The 20,643-nt window shown below is 48.9% G+C and overlaps 1 pseudogene; it reads right to left on the reverse strand.

The window, feature by feature from the left end:
* Nucleotides 1-9,066: 9,066 nt before the first annotated feature.
* LOC139077540 (5S ribosomal RNA) lies at nucleotides 9,067-9,183 on the reverse strand (annotated as a pseudogene).
* Between the last annotated feature and the right edge of the window lie 11,460 nt (nucleotides 9,184-20,643).

Genomic DNA, 20,643 nt, shown 5'->3' on the forward strand with positions numbered 1-20,643 from the left:
AGAAGCCCCAGCAGACTGTTCCTTACATCTCGTTGGCCAGAATTGAGTCACTTGGCTAACTCTGACTGCAAGAAGAGCTGAGAGGAAACAACAGAGCATTTCTTTGTTTTATCTTGGGAAGTGGGCTGTGCCAGGTGGGAAGAGCTGGGTGCCTTTGTCTCCCCACCAAGCCTGGGAAGACAGGAACTGCCTGAAGTAGCCGGGCCGAAGGTGGGTTTGCCTGCTTAACATTAACTGTGGCACTTCCCACACAAGAACCTAATTACTAATTGTAATTTATACCTGAGTCTGTGATTTGGGGAGAGCACCAGGGGACTCATTGCCACCTCTAAGAGGCAAGAGACAAAGGCAGGACCATTTGTTTTATTTCTTCTTTTGAAAGATTCTTATGAGGCCTGTCTTTTATGGCTGCATACTCATTATATCTCAAATGCATTCAAGTATCCTTGATGTATTGCTGAGAGTCTGATGATTTTTTTTTTTTCCTCTGAAGCACTTGTAAGAAAAATACTTGTAGGTGAGATTGGACTAGCCTATGGAGTAGTGGGCTTTGCTCTCTTGCAGGAAGGCTGTGTTGCAGGGGCTGCTGCTCAGAGATGGGAACTCCCCAGGCTGGGTAGACAGGCAGACCAGGCCATAGCAGGGTCTAAGGAGATGTTCGCCTGAACGGTATGATTTAGGGGGCCCCCAGGGCCTAATACACTGTGGAAAACCTCTCCCCGACCCTCAGATCCATACTCCCACGTGAGTCACCCCTCAGGTCAAAACGTTGCTCCTCCAAGTTTCCCACAATGTTTACTTCATGGAAGATGAAAGCCAGTGTGCTCCCTGGGCCTGCTGGGAGCGTAACTAGGATGGACATCCAGCTAGCTGCTAAAATATAGACATACTTCCCTGCCAGTTGGTAAATGGAGGCTGCCCTCAGCCCTGAGTGTCTCCCGGCGCTGCTGCCCCAGCCCTCCCTTAGGGCTCCAGTCCTTCCCACCAGCTAACTACTAGAGGATTAACCTCTGAGGATGCTGGGGTCCTTCAAGACCCCTCTGCTGTTCCGACTGGTTGCTGCTCATACTGGTTGTTAAATAGTTCGACTATCACTTTCAAATGTAGCCCGAAATGGTCCATCCAAAGGCTCCTGTTTTAGCTGAAAAACGATAGCAAATGTTGCCTTGTATGCCATAATTTACTCATATTTGTTTTCACATGAAAGTTAAGTTTTGAAGTACTAGCCATCAAATAAAAATGTTGCTCCAAGAAGATGCGCAATGATCACCCTGTGGCTTTGGTTCTTCCAGCACATCGCTGGGTACCCCCAGGTAGCTGGGGAACCCAGTATGAGAACCAAGGATCTAAAGTGCTGTTGTCAGAACATCACTGTACAATTGTGCGTGTGGCACCTAGAAGGTAAAAACTAACCCCCTCAGCCTCCGGTCTGTACCCAAATTTTGTTTTGGGGCAAAACTCAACCCCTACCCCACCCCTGCTCCACCAGCCTGCCAGGGTCATTTTCCGTTCCTCCGGTCTGCTCATGCCTGTCTATCTCTAGGCCTTTGCTCATGCTGTTTCTGCCAGCAGGATTGCTCTTTCGCTCACCTCAGGCTTCAAAGTCAAGCTCAAAGCTACATCATCCCCCTCCAGAGCAGACCCTCAGGCTGTAATCTCTTTCTCTTCCGTGTTTTTTTCCCTATCCTGTCACTCACATTCCTTTCTACCCAGCATTATAGTGATTTACGTTCATCTTTTGAAATTGACTATGAGCTCCTTGAGGGAGGGCCCTTACAGCACTGATCTTTTTACTCTGCACGGTCTGTAACACTTTGCTAGACAGGAGGAGGCAAGCAGGAAATGTCTGTCTAATAGCTAAATGACAGCACTCACCTTTTACATCTTGACCTTGTTTAACTTCATTTTCATTTCATGAGGCAGGATTGATGGAGCATGGGACAGTCCATTTGATGGGAAGGATAGGAAAAGGTTTAGATAAAGGTGTCCCCCTGAACCACCCAGAGCCAGCACAAGGGTAAGGACATGAGGGACACATTCCGCCCATATCATTGGTTCAAGAGGCAGGCCAGTCCTGGGCATGGGTCCAGAGCCACGATGGCTGGGTTCAGAACCTGGTCCTGCTATGGTATGACCTTGAGAGAGTTCTTGTCTGTGGTTCAGTTTTCTCATCAGTAAAATGGGTGTAATAGTAGTGCCTACCTGACTGGCTTGTTTGAAAGGATAACTGAGTGAATATACAGAAAGCATTACAACAGTGGCTAGCTGACAGTGGCTACTTGGCGTATGTTGGCTATCCTTATATGCCCTGGGGTCTGTCCAAATCCTGGGACAGCCTAGACAAGCTGGGTTGCACATGTTTTCATCCCTTTTTTTCTTCATGATATATATCACAGACACCTGATCCCATTTTCTTCCACCTACAGACCAATGTGTATGTCAGTTTTAGGATATTTTTTAAATTCTCAGGTTAAGGATGCTAGACTTATAGCTTTTAGAAGCCAAGTTTATCTGCTGACTGTGTAGGATATTTTTGAGGTTAAGAAACAGTAGGCACATAAAACAGAAAGCTGAATATATGTCCCAATGCTTACCTCCTCCAAAATTTTTTTTCCCTGCCAGAAAATAGTCTCCTTGCTTTTCTTATGGTATCTAACATGCTTGACAGAGGTTAATTCAATTTGGTAAACTTCTTTTCATGAAAAGGAAAGACAGAGAGGAAGAAAGGCAGGAGGAAGAAAGGAAGTTAGAAAGAAAGAAAAAAGAAAGAGAGAAATAAAAGAAAGAGGAAGAAAAAAGAAAGAAAGGGAAAGGTAGTTTTAGCAAAAAAGCCAGCAGTCATTCACAATTCAGTGTAAATTTGTTAAACCAGACTGCCTTTATGACACTTACATGAGACCAGAAAATAGCGGTGTGAGTGGATTTCAGAGGCAATTTCAAGCCAGTTTCAGAACCTGTTTAGGAAGGACAGGCCTGGGGGAATATCCAGATTAGAGTGGTTGAGGTAGAAATGGGTGAGAGGCGGCCCAAGCACCCATATAGCAATGTCAGGAAACTGAGTCCAAGAGATAGGAGGGCAGGTGGACAATAGAAAAATGAGAAGGAACTCTGAATAAATATTTCACATCCTAAAATTTAGCCTAGAGGTTGCTTTGGTATGAATGTCGGGCAGATGTTATGGGAGAAAGCCATCCAGAATTTCTAGCTGCATAGAGTGGGTGATGCTCTTGCATCTCCTGGAGAATTTAGCCAGAGGGATCAAAGAGCCACAGCAGCTGGCTCTTGAGTGTCTGCCCTCCCAACTCCTAGCCCTGCCCCATAAGGAGGGAACAGTGTTCTCCGTGTCCTCAGAGCCAATTCACCACAGAAGCATGGTGAGCAGTCACCTGAAACTCATCGTCTCCCCATTGCCCCTCTCCCTGATCTCCAGGAAAATAGACAATGCCACGTCCTTCTTCTCCATTTCTGTAGAAAAAACATTTTCTCAGCCAGTCTTGGGGACACAAAGGCAGTCACTGGAATAGATTGCCCATCCGCCACCCTCAATTTTAGCCACCACCACCCCCCGCTTCTTTTTAGTAAAGCAGTTTACAGTTTAGCTAGCTGACAATTCATCAGAGAATCAGATTGCTGGAAGGGCCCTAAAAGAACATCTAGTCCAACTTTTCCTTTCACAGATAATGAAGCTAAGACTCAGAGAGGGGGCCTGGCCTCCCCATGGTCACACAGCAAGTTGAGTGTGGAGCCACAGCTAGAACCCAGAACTGCTGACCCCTGGCTCCCCAGTCCCACCCCTTCAGTCTGCTTCTGCTGTAGGCTGGTGAGCCCGGTCTGGGGCTGGACTGGAGTGTCCACCTGTATTTGTGATTTATAAGGATGCTGGAAGTTCCTCTCGCCTCAGCTGCCACATGCTGAGTACAAGACACCACGCTAGACTCTGTGAGGAAACCTCTTCATAGCCTATCTCCTCAAGCATCAGAGGATGCTTTGGGCTGCAGGTGACAGAAACCCTCCCCTCAACCGGTTTCAACCAGGAAGATCAATGATCTCACACCACAGGATACCCCAGAACAGAGGGACTGCCAAGGTTGGTCTACCCAGTGCTTCGATACAGGTTCCCTGCACAGGCATACCTCGGAGAGACGGCAGGCTCTATTCCAGACCACCACCATAAATATCACACTAGAGCAAGTCACACGAATTTTTTGGTTTCTCAGTGCATATAAAAGTTATGTTTACGCTCTACTGTAGTCTATTAAATGTGCAATAGCATTATGTCTAAAAATATATATACGTACCTTAATTAAAAAATACTTTATTGCTAAAAAAAAATGCTAACCATCATCTGAGCCTTCCGGGAGTCATAATCTTTTTGCTGGTGGGGGGTCTTGTAAAAAACGCATTATCTGTGATGTGCAATCAAACAGGGCTGCCTGTAGATTCCCTCCGTCTTTCTGATGCAATCCGTCTTCGGCTTGTTGGTTTAGCTCCCTTCCTGGTTGTAAGGTGGCCGCTGCCGTTCAAGGGGTCACTTCTAGACATGACAGCATCCCATCACGGAAGGAAGTCATTTCCTCTTGGGTGTCTTTTTTCATTAGTGAAAAACCTTTTCCCCAAAGTCTCCCAGCCGAATCTCTTCTCTCATCAGTCAGGACTAGGTGACATGCACCTTTCTAAACTAGTGACTGGCAAGGGCAATGGGATGACCATAACTGGTTTAAACTAATTGAGATTTACACTAGGGTCTTGTGGGGAGGGCTGGACACCCAAACAAACTCAGGGCTCTGCCAGGAGAGGAAGTGAACAGCAGCGGGCAGGCACTGAGCTGTGCCTGCCTCATTTTATCATCTCCATCTGAGAAGCGTGGTGATCAGCGCGTGGCCTCTGGAGCTGAATGGCTGAGTTCAAACCTCCACCCTGCTGGTTCTTAGCTGTGTGACCTCAGGCAAGTTAATTACCTCTCTGTGCCTCAAACCTTGGGGAGTATAATAGAATCTACCGATCGTGCTACTATGAAGACTATATAAGTAAATATATGTAAAATACGCAAATATATGAAAGACGTAAAAGACTGGCCCACAGGAAATATTATACGGGGTAGCCGTTGTTAGTTTCTTCCTAACTCCCTCCCCACCTTACACACGCACACTCACAACCCGTATGCCTCCCATCGCTGCCACGGGAGTCTCATCATTATTCCAGAACTGACCTGCATTTTTCAAACCTGGGAACTTCACGTATACCTGCTCTTCCACTTGTAAAGATAAACTTCCCACCATCTTTCCTGTTGACATTTAAGAGCCAGCTCAACGCCACCTCCTCCATAAACTTTCCCTGAGCCCTCCCGGTTTGCATTCATCTCTTTCCCACCCCACCTTCAGACGCCCCAAATTCTCGGTGTTTCCCCTCAAGTTTCCTGTGCATCCCACTTTGCTTTGTGGTTTCCAGTGGGTGTGTCGGTCTCCCCACAAAACTGGGAGCCCCCTTAAATACAGTGTCTGCCCACAGGGAGTTTCCAGTCTAGTTGGGGAACAGCACAGACACATATAAAGATAATTGGCCATATAACCATCAGAACATCAGCGCCCCATGGACCTGGTGCTCCAGCCACAGGGAGCATCCTGACATTCCCTCAAGGCGCCAGGCTCCCTCATGTCTCTTCGCCTTTGCACACGCTCTTCCCTCGGCCTGGAAGTTTCTTCCCTGCCCCTAGAATCCTTTTGCATCTGACAAAGTTCTATTCACCCTTCAAATCTCTACTCTAGCATCACTCTTCCGTGAAGCCCCTCCTGGTGACATTGATGCCCACTCTGATACTTGTCTACCACAGCACTCAGCACATGCGTTACGACTACCTCCCTCTCCAGTCTGGTGCTTCTTGAGAGCTGGGACTGTGTCTTTCCATCCCGGCATCCCAGAGCCCAGTGCAGAGCTTGGCCGTTAGCAGATGCCCAAGCCTTTGCTGGGTGAGTCCGAGGGCAGCCCGTGAGCACTACACATGGATTTATGTTAGCTGTCTCCGTCTCCTTCTCAGAATAGCATCCCCGGAGGCTTGGTGACAACTTAACAACAGGTGGGTGCTCAAGAGGGGCCACCAATCTGGGAAGCTGAGAGTGGGAGCCACATCAGCTGAAGATGCCATGCATCCTGGCTGAGGAGATAAATATATAATTAGCATAATTCCTGAGAGGAGCGTGACGGCACCTGCCCGATGCTTGCCTCCAGGGAGGGAGGCAGCAGTGCGGAGAGGTGCAGCCGAGCGGGGATTACACGGTCCTGTGCATCAAGTGGCCAGGCTGGGATGCTAGGAAGGGAACTTTCTTCTAAGAAGGGTCCCCTAATGCGCACAGCCGTGCAAGCATCGTGCTTCCCCCAGGATTCCGGGTGTTTGTTCCCATTAACCATGTCTGCGTTGCGTTCTTGCAATTGTTATCATCAGCTTTTCATGTTTATACCATACTTTACAGTTTCCCGAGCCTTTCCCATGCATTATCTCAGCCAAGTCTTTTATCAGCTCTGCGGGGACTGTCCTGTCCGTATTCCAGGTGGGGAAACTGACTCTCAGAAAGGTCAAAAAGCCTTGCCTAATGGCACACAGCTAGTGAGTGCAGAGGCTCTGGATCCGAGCCTAGAGCTCGCACAGTCTGGTTTGGCTGGAAGAACATCTGACAACTGAGGATTTCTACCTTTCTGTCTTCAGGTGAGATATTGGTTTGCCACCAGTATCCCTGGTCTTGTGGGCCACCAGGTGCCTATTCTTTGGTCTGTCTGTGTCTGTTGTGGGGTGAAGGTGAAGAATGGGGATGTAGGATATAGAGATGTTGGGGGAGATGTTGTAGGGGTGTGTGTACATATGTGTATACGTGCATGTGTGTGTACACACATGTACATGTATGCATCTGCTCTGAACCCAGCAGGAAGTGAACTGTGAGCATCCCTTATGCTTTAGGCATGTTCCGTGGGGACAATGATTGTCCCTTCTGATTGCCTTTAGTGTCATAATTCCTTCCAAGTGCATGATTGGGACAGCGGCACTTTTTAACCCCCATTCCCATGTCAGTTCTGCATGTTGCTCAGGTAACTCTGGAAGGGAAAGGAGATGCTGACGCAGCAGTTCTGCTGCGACCTCCTGTCATCCTGTCACCCAGGTCACCTCCTCCCATGAGAAATGGAAGGCCCCGCCCTCGTCAGCCTGGGACCACAATGTCAGCAGATCCTCCCCCAACTGACCTCTGTTGCCCTCCTGTCCTTTGCTTTGCCTTGGAGGAAGGCATCGACACACAGGCGTCCTCAGTGTCCCCCTCCCAGCTTCTGAGCTGACTCAGGTGACAGGAACATGGTTTCATTGGGTCCATGACTCCTGCCACCTGGATCGAGTCACCTAGCAGTGAGGACCACCATTTCCTCATCTGTAAAATCAGGATCATACATCCTGTGAAAGGATGAAATAGGGAAATGCTCTGTAGACCGTAGAAGGCCCTGCACACCAGCTGTTATCGCTGCAGCCGTTAGTGCTGTTAGCGCCTCCCAGAGGCCAGAGGCCCCACTGCAACCCCTCTGCCTCCAGCCCGCCTTCCTTCTGGGTCTGAGTCCCCTCGGGCCCAGCAGGGTCTCCTCAGTTTGACCTCCTCTTGCCCGTTGGCTTTCATCGCCTCTGCCCCTGCGCCCCCTCCCGAATTACCAGGTGCTCCAGCCCTTGCTGAGCTGAAAGGCTATCTTCTGTTTGGAAGCATTTTGATTCAGAAAGTGTCTCATACTCAGCAGTGTGGTCTTGTGAGCCACCAGGCCCTGCTCATGTGTGTGTGTGTGCGCGCGCACATGTGTGTGTGTATGTGTGGTATGTGGGAATGTTGGGAGGTGTTATACTGTGTGTGTGTATGGTATGTGGGGGTGTTGAACTGTATGGGTATGTGGCATATATAGGGGTGTTGGAGGGTGTTAAAGTATTCGAGTGTGGTATGTGGTGTGTTAGGGAGTGTTAAGGGGTGTGTGTGTTATATGGGGGTGCTGGGGAGTATTGTAGTGTGTGTGAGTGGTATGTGGGGGTGTCGGGGTGTGTTATAGCATCTGTGCACGTGTGCATGTGGTACGCAGTATGCAGTAGTCCCTCCTGCCAATGAAGACAGGGCTCCTGATTCTCCCTAAGCACAGGTTGAACAGACCCGCTCTCCAAGATACCCCAGCTAGGGATGACTTTCCCAGAATTCCCTGATGCAGCCATGTGAATTGGGTTCAACTAGTGGTCCTGGGATAGGAAAAGAGAGAGTCTCAGACCCTACCCCAGAGCGACTAAATCAGAGTCTGCATTTGAACAAGACACCAAATGATTTGTGCACACAGAATTGTGCGAAGGACTGGACCAGGATAAGAAGGAGAAGATGGAACAGCAACAAGGAGGAATGTTGGCCCAGCCTGGGGAGGATGCCTGTCAGACGAGTGGCTGACATGGTGGGTTGGGTGACCAAGAGAGGCAGGAGGCAGGTCATAGGGATGTTCTACAGTAAAGACAGGCCACTTGACAAGGGACTCAGATGGGGCCAGAGCTAATTGTCCCGGATGCCCATCCAGCCCAGCATCTCCGTTTCATTTGTGTTGGATCCGCTGGAAACTGTCCACCGGTGCCTCAGCAGGCTGTGGGCGTGTGCTTCCTCACCCTGAGACCCTTGCTGACTGTGTCTGCCTTTGGTGTCAGGTAGTCCTGGCCTCATAGGACGAGTTAGGAAGTGTTCCTCCTCTTCAATTTCTTGGAAGAGTCTGAGAAGCATTGGTGTTAGTTCTTCTTTAAATGTTAGGCAGAATTCACCAGTGAAGCATCTGGTCCTAGATTTTTCTTTATTGGAAGGTTTATTAAATTACTGATTCAACCTCTTTACTTGTTTTGGACTTTTCAGATTTTCTGTTTCTTCTTGGGTCAGTTCTGATGATTTGTGTTTCTAGGAATTTGTCTGCTATAAGCATTATGATCTGGAAACCAAGCTCCACCTTCCCTAAGCAGATGGTAAGAGCAGAGTCATACCTAGAATTCCTGCCGCCAGGCTGGTCTGTTCTCAAGTTCACCTTTGCCTGGGCCCATCCTCAGACCCTCGAGCCTGGTCTCCCATCCAAGTACTAACCAGGCCCGACCCTACTTAGCTTCCGAGATCAGACGAGATCGGGCGCGTTCAGGGTGGTATGGCCGTAGACGACCCTGGTCTCTTCACTTGACCCAAGTGCAGTGGAGGCGCCTTGCTGACTGCGCTGCTCTGGTCGCAGGTGTTTCCTGCTGGATCCTCACCCCTGTTATCTGCTGATGGGCTGGTGCCAGCTCACAGGGAAGTGAAAACTTTAGCAGGGTCAGCCGCCATCCTTTAGCTCCTGGTCTGTACCCTGCCTCTCAAATCCTGCCACTGGATGTGGACTGGTTAGCATCTCTGATCATTCTGTTAGTGAGCAAATAAGAAACTTCACAGGCATTCCGAAACTGAGGATACGCTCAGGAGGTTCCTGGTGACCTCAGCTGTCTCAGTAAAAGTTTTTTTGGTTGAGAGCAAAAGAAACTCACTGTATTAGTTAGAAGACTCTGCTATGGAGACAGATAAGCTCTGAAGTCTTAGTCGCTTAACACAAACAGCTTGATTTCTCCCTCAACAAACCTCCCCCCTCCCCCCAACCGAGGATCCGGCAGCCTCCCTTGGCAGCAATCCTCCAACCATGATGAGGACGGGGCTGTTCCCTCTTCAACACTGCCATCACAGAGTTGTTCACTCCCAGCTGCAGGATGGGGGAGAGGGTGTGTGGAGCTCGCACACTCAGTGTTAACTGTCTCCGGCTGGAAACGATACATCCTATCTACTCACCTTCTCATTGGCGAGGGTCCAGTCACATGGGCCCCTTCAAACAACAAGGGAGGCTAGAAAGTGTGGTCTTCGTGGAGGTTAAAATTCCAGGCCAGGGTTGGGAGGTTATGGGGCTTCCAGGGGACTCAGAACAAGAATCCCAATCAGGCTTCTCCCAGGACTGGGAGCGGGCGCTGACGAGCATCAGGGTTCAAGGACGCTCCTCTGTCCCTCTGCGAAGTCACAGGCCTCTCTCATCGCTACTGAGGGTAACTGACTCCTCCTGGGTTGCCTGAGGCTCTCTGATTTTGGCTTTGACAGTCCTGTGTCCTAGGAGCCCCCTCAGTCCTGGGCAACCATGCTATTTGGCCACCCTATCATTACTTCTCTTCACATATTGCCTTCGATCATTAGTTTTTCTCTCCTGATTCAATTCCTTCACTGTGCAGGTGGCATAAAGTTGCTGCCCCTGCCTGGGCTCCAGATCCTCCCAGCTTCAGTACCTTCAATCACGTAACTAATGCAAATCCTCAATCCTTGTTCCAAATTTTCAGGAGGAAAAAATTGATTTCTTTTTCTTAGGTCTGACACCCACTCCAGTTGGGTAGAATAATCATGGCCACCTGGGCCCATCCCTTTCAGTGAAGGAACAAGGCAGAAAAAGAGGAATGAGAACCAGCGGACATCCCAAATAGTGCCCTTGCATGGCCTATCAGGAACTTTCCACTGTAACCATGTAAAAGACACAGGTAGAAGATGGCTACATTTATCCTGCCAAAGGACAGTGCACCTGGGATTACAGCTCTCCCCAGCCCCTCCAGTGAAGTGCAGTCAGTGCACAGAGAGTCCATTCATAAGTTAGCTAAGGTGGTGGGTAGAAATCCAAGATGGCCTCCAAGATTCCCGCCCACTCCCCCTGCTGTGCACATCTGTATAATCCCCTCCCATTGAGTGTGGGTGGGACTGTGAGAAGATGGTCACTCTGGTGATTAGGTTACTTACATGGCAAGGTCATCAGATACTCATTCCCACAATTACAGTTACTTAGTACAAGGCCGTTGTAGCAGACTAAGGAGAGAGTCTCCTGCCGGCTTTGAGGAAGTGAGCTATCATGTTGTGAGAGGCCCACATGGACCTGAGGGCGGCCTCTAGGAGCTGAGCATGACCCCCAACCAACAGCCCACAAAAAACAGGGACCTCAGTCATAAGACTTCAAGGAACCAAATTCTGCCAGCAACCTGAATGAGCTTGGCAGAACCCGAGCTTCAGATGGGATTGCAGCCCAGCCCTCAGCTTGATTTCAGCCCGATGAAACCCCAGCAGAGAACTCTGCCACCACAGCTGGACTTCTGACCTACAGAAACTGTGAGATGATAAATTCATATTGTTTCAAGTTACTAAATTTGTAGTAATTTGTTACACAGCAGTAGAAAAATACTATGTGTAACTTAGGGAAAAATCATGGGGCATTCGGTACACCTAGGGGAGTGAGTTTCAATGCCCAATCTCAAATCAAGTGTCTACGTGAACAAAATATTAAATAAGTCCCCGTTTGACTGCTCTACCCCAGAGTTCAGCTCTCCTGGGCCACCCACATTCCCCACCATCCAACCCTCACAGCTTGAGGCTGGGGCCAAGAAAGCTGTCCCCCCATGGGGACATTGACGGGGAAGTGGGCAGCCATCCTACTCTAGGAATGAGAAGAATGTAATACTGGTTTCATTTTGAATATTTGGATTTATTTAAAGGATTAATAACAAGCTCTTGGCCAGGTTGATGGGAAGCCAGCACTCCCATACATCGTTAATATGAGCATCATTTGGATCAGCTTTTCAGAGGACAATTTGGCCAGATCTATTAAGTTGCAAAATACATATATCCTATAATCCAGCAATTCCTTGTTTAAGAATTTGCCCTACAGAAATTTCAGCACAAGGCCCAATTATATATGTACAAGGATGTTCATTGCAGCATTGTTTGCAATAGAAAAGAATTGGCAATAACCTACACCCCTATCCGTAAGCTACTGGTTAAATAAATTGTGGTACATTCACACTGGGATACTATTCAGTAGTTGGAAAAATGAGGTTTATTTATATGTGGTGACATTTCCATGTCATATCTGTGATATACTGTCAAGGGGAAAAAGCAAGTTGCAGAACACTATGTGTAGTATATCATTTTTGTTAAAAGTAATTACATATTTATATGTTAAAATATGCATAGAAAAAAATGGAAAAATATAAACCAGATTCTTAGAAATAGTTATTTCTTGATTTATGGGGAAATTTCTGTTTTATATATACTTCTGGATTGTGTTATATGATAGGGAACTTTCTATATTCTACATTTCTGTATTGTTAGAAAAATGTACTATGTGCATTTGTTAATTTTATAATCAAACAAAACAATAAATATGTTTTTAAAAATTGGATTAAATATCCGTAGCTCCTTCATCTGCCATGTGAGAAACTGACTCAAACCAGCAGGGCTGCGAGCTCCTGGTCTGAACAAGGTTTCCCAGAGGCCTGGAGAGCTGTCAGCAGGTGCACAGAGGTCCCCCACAAGGGCTAGTAGGCAGTGAAGATTCGCTTTACCCAAGGAGAGTTCTGGCCTTTGCCCTCGGCTGCGGGGAGGTGATCTCGAGGCCCCTGGAATGTCCTATCTGAGAGCAGTGTCTTTGCTTGCTGGGAGCTTTGGCCACTGGACAGCCTCACAGTGTGATTTATGCTGGGGGCTCTGAGCCACGTAGAGTCAGCTCTCCCTCCAGAAGGGCTGCAGACTAAAGGTCAGCCTCACAGGCAACATGCGATTGAGCCCCAAAAATACTCTGGACCCCAAAGTCTCAGGTGCACTTCCCTGGTTGGCAATACTCAAAGTGTATTGTCACATATCTATGGCAGAAAAGTAATGTTGTTTATGAGTCCACAGGGAGAGGACAGTGGGAGCTCCGCATTTGGAGAGAGCAGTTACTAGAACCTGGAGAGTGTGGCTATACTTAAGAGGAATAGATGCTGTGGCCTTGGACAGAGGAAGGACGCCCCTGCCAGCCTACAGCCCAACAGGGAAGGAACCAGGGGAGTGAATGTTTCAGCCTCTATCTCCTCTTGCTTCTAGTCTCCTACCTCCCATTGGCTGAACCCAACTGGAAGAGAGAACGCAGACAGCCCAGGTGATGCAGTCCCTACAGGTCAGCCTGCAAGGCACAGGACAAGGCGGAGGAGGATGAAGAGTGGACCTGGAGGGGTGAATTAAGATGTCCAGCACAGCAGGACCATGTTTATCTTGCTCACCCCTGAATCTCCGATGCATAGCCCATTCCTACCACTGAGTAGCACGTAGAAAATATTGGTGTTGAATAAAGGAATGAGCACAGGAAGGGATGAATTCCTCCTTCATCTATATCCCAGGGATATTGTAAGATCAAATGAGCTCAGGTGCGTGAAAGTATTCTGTGATCCATGAAGCAGTAAATAAATAGGAAAGATTATCATCCTGATTCTGATTCTTCCCATAGTGAGGTCAATCTCCGAAAGAGAATCACAGCTTCTGGAAGAAGCCAGTTGGCTGTGTTTACTCTCCTGGCTGGCCAGAGCATCAGCCACCCAGGGCCCCGTTGGTCTGAGCACCTGACCCAAAGGCATCCTTGGAGCATGAACTCTCCCTTTGTCCAAGGGTAGCTCTTGATGAGAGCACATCTATACCACAAGGGCACTTTATGTTTTCTTTATTGAGTTAAAAATAAAATAACGGCATTTTATGGCAGCAAAATGCTCCCTGTCTTACCTGGGGACTAAAGGTTTATTGCAACTTTATTAAAATATATTAGATAAATTGAAGAGCTGTGCTCTCCAGCCAGTTGACAGAGCTGCTGCCTCCCTGTAGATGTTTTGGTTTTGTATTAAGAAAGTTGTCACAAGTAATTTGGGCTGGAGTGTGTCATTATAGACTGCCAAATGTTGATTAATTAAGCCAATGTTTGGGTTAGTTCTGCCTGGTAGTTTCATTAGGGAAAATGATGGAAAATGTGGAATAAAGTAGCAAGGGGGAAGAGAAAACACCATCCCTGAGACAAGGAGACCACCCTCTATTCATTCACGTGTGCATGTGTGTGTGTGTCTTTTCAAGTACCCCAGCAAAGGATGGGCCCATGGCTTTAAGGATCATAAGTAGTTAATATAAATTCTACTCCTGGTATCAGCTTCTTTTCTGATTCCATCTTTGGCTTTTACCTCGCTGTGCAACCACTTCCCCAAGTCAAATTTCCAAATGTTCATTGAGTCTTTAACCATTGAGCCAGCGGCCCCCAGCCGCCTGGGCTGACCATCCGTGAGACCCTGAGGGATACCCAGGCAAGGACCGACAGGGAGGCTCATTCACCCACCCAGAACCTGGCAGGAATGCTGGGTAAAAAGCAAGATTCTCAGAGAGGCAGGAAGAAACTTTCCCAGTCTCAAGGGAGTCAACACTGATGAAAATGTGAGTTGACCTCAAATGTCATGTGCTTTTAGGAAACTGTGTTTTGGCTAATACCTAACTCAGGTAATTAAAGATGGGCATTTTTAGAAGTTTGTATGGGTGGATATGGTTTTTCGCCTTCGTAAACTCATTCATGCAACATTAACAGCAAGCATTAATGTGCAGTCCTGAGCTGTTCAACTCACAAGAGGGCAAAAGACATGGTCCTCGCCCTTCAATTTAAAATCTCTGTGGATAGGTGAGTCTCCTGGGTGAGACATACTTTCCAACTTCACTTCAATTCCTTAATTTCACTCAGTCGCACTCCCTGGAACATTTTTCCTCCAACCTCACCATTCCGTTCCCAGTTCTCCTGGATAATTCCCACTCATCCTGCAGGGTTCCTATTAGCTTATGTATGACTTCTTTCAGGAAGCCTTCCTAGATTACAGACACCCAGACTGGGTGTGAAGTCCTCATGTGCTCCAGAGGGCCCTGTGCTTCCTCAGCTGCAGGACTTATCACATCACGGGCCCTGTGCTTCCTCAGCTGCAGGACTTATCACATCACGTTGCTACTGCTTATTTAATTGTCCATCTTTCCCTCCATACCATAAGCATGAGGAGGAGAGGGCATTTGTCTGGCTTGCAATATTCTCAGTACTTAGTATAGCATGTAATAGGGGCTAATAAATGGAGGGAATGGAATGGAAAAAACATACACCAAGTATTGAGATGACTTGTACCAGTGCGAACGGTGGGAACCTTGGCAAGCCACCTCCCTTTCTCAATGCTTATCTCCTCATCTGCAACATGGGAAGTGTAGATGTGACAGCTGTCTGGCACCCACTGATGTCCAGGATTGATGTCTGGGCTGATCTAGTCGGCCAGGTGGGTGTTCCCCCACCCCCTCACTGTTCCAAGTGGAGCAGCATACTGGACCAGAGAGAATGATGCCCCAAGGAGAAGATCAAGAGCAGAGAGTAAAGCAGAATGATCCAAATTCATCCCTCCCGACATCCTAGAGCTCTCGGGGGCTCGAATTAGAAGGCCTCTGTTAAGTGCTGAACACCACCAGAAGCAGTGTTACTATGTAAGACAGCCAACCAATGTACACGTTGGTGCCTTACAAGGATCAGTGGCCAGAGGAATAAAATTCTGCTCCAGGCTGAAGGAGAGACACTATGAGATATAGGGTAGATTATAGATACAGCTGCAGATGCAGAAATAGGCTGAGTGGATCTGCAATACTTGTTAACAGGCTGTAAGAAGTTAGTTGGTGGATATGGCCGGTAGGCTGAGAAACATAGACTTCAGTCTCAACAAAGCTAATGCTCTTCCCTCCCTCCTCTCTCCGGTTATTTCCATTTTTCCTGTCTAAGAGGACTTCAACGACACCTCCATGGAGGGCTCCACATAAGGGAGACGGGACCTTGACCTTGCTGGTGGGTTCCTTCACATCTCATCTGTGCCTCTCACTTCTCTCTGGACTGCTCTATCCTCTCTCAGGTTCCAACAACCGACCCTGAGACTCCCGTGAAGTCCCATTGACTTATTCCTGCTCCAAAGTGTAATTTTCCACATGGTTTTGTGGGGAAGACTTGGAGGAGTGGGGTGATCAAGGACTGCGGCCCCCAACAGCCTCGCCAGCTCTACAGCAGCCCGCAGAGTCACGCCCTTCACCCCCACATCCTCCCTCCACGCCGCCCCTGGAACCCACCTCCCTCTACAGTTTCTAATCACAGAAAACAAAAAGCCACCCTTCAAAGCCAGTTGATACAACAGCAAATTTTGATTTAAAATAAAAATAAAGATAGAACATAAGTGGCAGACATTATAAACTGCCCTCAAGGTCTAAAAGTCTTTTGGCACAAATGCTAACAAAAAGAGCTTCTGCAGAAACCCAGCTCCTCCCTACTCTTCACCCCCAGCCCCCAAAGCCTTTCCTCGTCAAGAGGACCCAGCGAACGCTACTCAGTCCTCTTCTCTGCATTGTTTTACTTCCATTTCCTACAAACCTAATAAAGCTGCTTAGCACGCCTGGCAGGTAGTGTGTCCTTCTGCACTGTTGACCGTTGAGCAAGGCCAGGAGAGGAGGGGGCCTTCCGTCTCCATGCCGGAGCGGGAGTCTGGTTAGGTGAGCAGAGAGACGCGGTTAAACTCAGTTAGCTCTCGAGTGTGCTATAAAACACCACCTGGAAGGATATGGCTACAAAAGAGAAATGAGAGTCTGAGTTCCTTGCACCTTTGCTAAGTGTCTTCCGAATCCTTGGAGCAGGAGTGGATTCGGTGTAACGCACGTCTGTCTGCAACAGAAGGTAAGCGCGGATGTGGGTGTGGCTCCCCTGGTCCCATGGCAGTGCAGGAGAAGGGTTAGGTGTGTGGGCTTCAGACAGACCTGGGTTTGAATCCTGACTCCCCTGCTTCCCAATGTGACTGTCGTAGGTTGAGTTCCCCCAGAAGCAGAACCCAATTCAAGGATTTGAGGAATACAAGCGGTGATACCAAGGAGAAGCCAGAGTGGAGTGGGAACATGAGACAAGGAAGGGAGGGGACAACACAAGGCACCCAGAGGGCAGGCTGCCACGGGGACACCTGGGCCCACCCTCAGTGGGGGCCTCTGGGATTCATAGCTCCTGCCTCAGAGTGGTCCTCCAGAGAGGAGAGAGAGCTGGGACGTTTACCCACCAATCCCCATCCTTTACTGGTTGAAGGCTGCTCCCAGGCATGTTACCTGCACCCAGGTCAAGCCTGCTTTCATACAAAGAGCTTGCATTGAAAGCCATCAAAGTGTAAGAGAGAGGCACACTGGCATTGCCATAACTTTGCATAAATTAAAATCCTGATACCTTTGCATAAATTAGAAAAAGCAGATAAATCATCACGCACATTCTGATTGGAATGTCTGAAGCTTAATGCAGAGAGTTTCCTTAAGAGGGGACAGGCTTCGGGATCCGGTTTCCAGAAACCCACAGCCCTGCTGGAGCATCTTTGGGCCTCCCCAAGTCCCTGCCTCCAGGGAGGAGTGTGAATTTATTTAGGGAATTTCACCTCGGCAGGGCCAACATGCAAAGTTGGTGCCTAGGCACTGAGCTGTAGCATCTCCCTTCCCAACAAACCACACATGTTTTGAGTGGTGAAAGAGTGTAGCAGGTCTGGAATTGAGTGCACCAGATGACCCACTAGCTGTGTGGCCTCAGGAGTGCTATTTAACCTCTCTGGGCCACAGTATCCTCATTTCTAGTCCTGCAATAATCCACCTAGACTTCTCAGGGGTATGGTGAGAATTGAAATCAGGCAGGTAATTTAGGTGGACATGCAGGGCCTGGAAGAATGAAGATCACCTGTTTTCCCTCCTTGGCCCACAGGCCCACCCCTCCAGGGCCCAGAGCACTGCCAGCCTCTTGGACAACCTTCATCCTCCTTGTCAATTTGTGAAACCCGTGTCGAAGCAAATAATCCATAATCAATCTATAAATCAAAATTGGGGTGAGTATATTCTGAACCAAATGTGAGAACCGTATAGCCTGAGAAAGTCCTTCTTCAAAGGAAAGCAGCGCTCCAAAGAAGTGGGGTGTACAGAGTGGTTATATACCATCAAAGAGCATGTATCACACATGATTGAAACGTCCCTTTTACAATAGTCATGAGATTGCCCTGTTGGCACAGCGATTGATGGACACAGCAGGTAGTGGGTCTGCTGTCTCAGTGGGCACAGCAGGAAGCAAGTCTGTTGTCTTGAGCTGGGTGGTCACAGGTGAGCACAGCAATCAGTTCCTAGTCTAAGGAGAGATGCTTATCCTTAAGGAAATGTTAATGTGGGGGAAGTTGCACCTTTATCTTAAGGGCATTTGATCTTGTCTTCGGGACACAGGAAATGCTTAAAGCAGATATACAGTGCGTGCTCAACGGCCACATTAGGCCCTTTTGGAAAAAACATAAGATTAGGCCAAATCAGCTTTGCACCAAATTGTTTCCTCCTATACTCCAATATATCCTATTGCTTGCCATTTTTATCACTCTCAAGGATGGGATTTCCAGCCCTGTCTGGGCCAAGCGACATCTCCGTTGCCCAGAGTCGATCTGTCCTTTCTCTCTGCATTGCTAAGATGTGACCTAGGACAGCCAGAAGCTGCCAACTTGGTGAGCAGGGGCAGCGGTGTGTCTCTGAGGCCCCCACGCACTCGGGCTGGGCTTTGTTGCCTCCTTCAATGATCCTGCTTCCATCCTGCTGAGATTTACGCATCGCTCCTCCCCACCACAGTTGAAATCATCGGCTCTGCTGCGATTGTGATCCTCCAGCAGGAAATTACAGCTAAGGCAAGGAGAAAAACCTCCAAAAGGAATGGTCCCCCCTCTCTCTCTTTTACACACGCACACACACCACTCAGGGAGGAGCAGAGAGAGAGGAAGTGACAGGTGGAACAGGCAGAGGAAGAAAAACTGGAGAAGAAAGGAAGCAGAGAAGAAGAGACACGGAGGCTCTCCACAGTGTGGACGCCTGAAAAGACAGGACAGGAAGTGGAGAAGGTGAGGTGTGGAGTGTGGGGTCCTCAAGGCCGAGAAGGAGGTGGCCACTGTATGGGAGAGACGGCAGCCCTGCGGGGACTGTGTTCAGGCTGCAATTTTAAGGCGGGAAGCAGATAGTCCCGAAATAAAGCAGGGGGCTGTGGAGGGAGCTTTTTCTCCCCCGCCCAGCCGGGGCCTGCCTCCCTGGAAACAGTCCATCAGTGCTTGCTGCTGGGATGTCCAGTGCTGCAGCCCATGCCTTCCTGAGAGGGCAGGCCCCGGTAGGACGGTACACGCAGACACCGCCCTCCTACCCGCTTCTTCTCACTCTACTCCCATCCCTGAAAAAACAATCAGTAATGACAAAGTGCCGAGTTGCTAGCCTGGGGCCCTGGGGCTCAGATGCCCGCTTCTGTCCTGGGGGTACTACTTTCTTCCTTTCCCAGAGTTAAAATTGGTTGTTCTCAGGGGCTGGCCCCGTGGCCGAGTGGTTAAGTTCGCGCACTCCGCTGCAGGCGGCCCAGTGTTTCGTTGGTTCGAATCCTGGGCGCGGACATGGCACTGCTCGTCAGACCACGCTGAGGCAGCGTCCCACACGCCACAACTAGAAGAACCCACAACGAAGAATACACAACTATGTACCCGGGGGCGTTGGGGAGAAAAAGGAAAAAAATAAAATCTTTAAAAAAAAAAAAAATTGGTTGTTCTCAGATCTTCACTTCCCTGTTGAGACTGGAGACACCCTGAGGGGATGCCGCATCAGTTATTCATCTTTGTTTCATGCACAGTGCCCAGCACAGCATTAGGTGCTCAATAAACGAGTGCACAGTGCTATCCATCCCATGCCCCAGCGCACAGAAGTGGGCTGCAGGGTTTCCACACACACACTGTGCTTTTTGTCCTGCCTGCCTGTCTTCTGGGCATCCTCTTCTTTCCACCCTCTCTCCCTCCCTCCTTCCTTTCTCTCTTCCTTCTGTCTCTTTCCTTCCTTCCTCCCTTCATCAGGATTTACCAAACCTCCAGGACCGTGCTAGATGATACCTGTGGGGCCGAAAGAGACTTTGGTTCCTTTAACATTCCGTGTCCAGTCCGGGACTTCACCCCTTTGAAGGTCTGGGAAGAGCGTGAATGAATCCAGTGTGAGTCCAGGGACAGGTGAAAGAGGTCGCATCCACTAAGATGCAGAAGATAAGCACTGAGGGGTAAGCTACAAGCTCCTTAGGGATCTTCGGATAAAAGTTACTGACCAGTTGTTTTCAATTTTCCCTTAAAAAGAAAAACCAGAGAGAGGGAGAGAAGGAGAGATAGAAGGAGGCAGGGAGAAACCAAAACCACAGATAAGCATCCAGGTGGAGGCCTGGGAAGAACCCCTGAGAGAAAGGGGCACTTCCTACCTTCCCCAGCACTTATTAAATTCCAGGCGTTTTACACTCTATCCCATTTGACCTTCACAACAGCTCCAAGGAGGAGGCCTTGTTAGGAGGAAGCCATTTTGCCAAGGTAGAAACAGGCTCCAGGTGCTTATAGGAGGTGCCTGTGGGGTGGAGCTGGGATCCCCACCCAAGCCAGCCTGACAAGGAGTGATGGATGCGCTTGGCCGCGGCATCAGGCGGTGCCTCTGACCCAGTCCTGCAGGCGGTCCCCGCCCCAGTCAGTCTCCTTTGATTCCAGTAGGGAGGGAGTCTGCAGTGGCCTGAGGACACAGAACAGACTCTCAGAACTTCCCTTTTGCAGCTCAGGACTGACAGCTACACCCTGCCTCACTCTCTCAGGCCAGGCCAGCTCCCGGGTCAAACTGCCAATTCCTGGAGACATCACTGCGGGTGGTCATGCAGGGGGTGGAGGACAGGTCTCCCTCTGGG

This window comes from Equus przewalskii, chromosome 19, assembly GCF_037783145.1.
Source record: "Equus przewalskii isolate Varuska chromosome 19, EquPr2, whole genome shotgun sequence".
Taxonomy (NCBI): domain Eukaryota; kingdom Metazoa; phylum Chordata; class Mammalia; order Perissodactyla; family Equidae; genus Equus; species Equus przewalskii.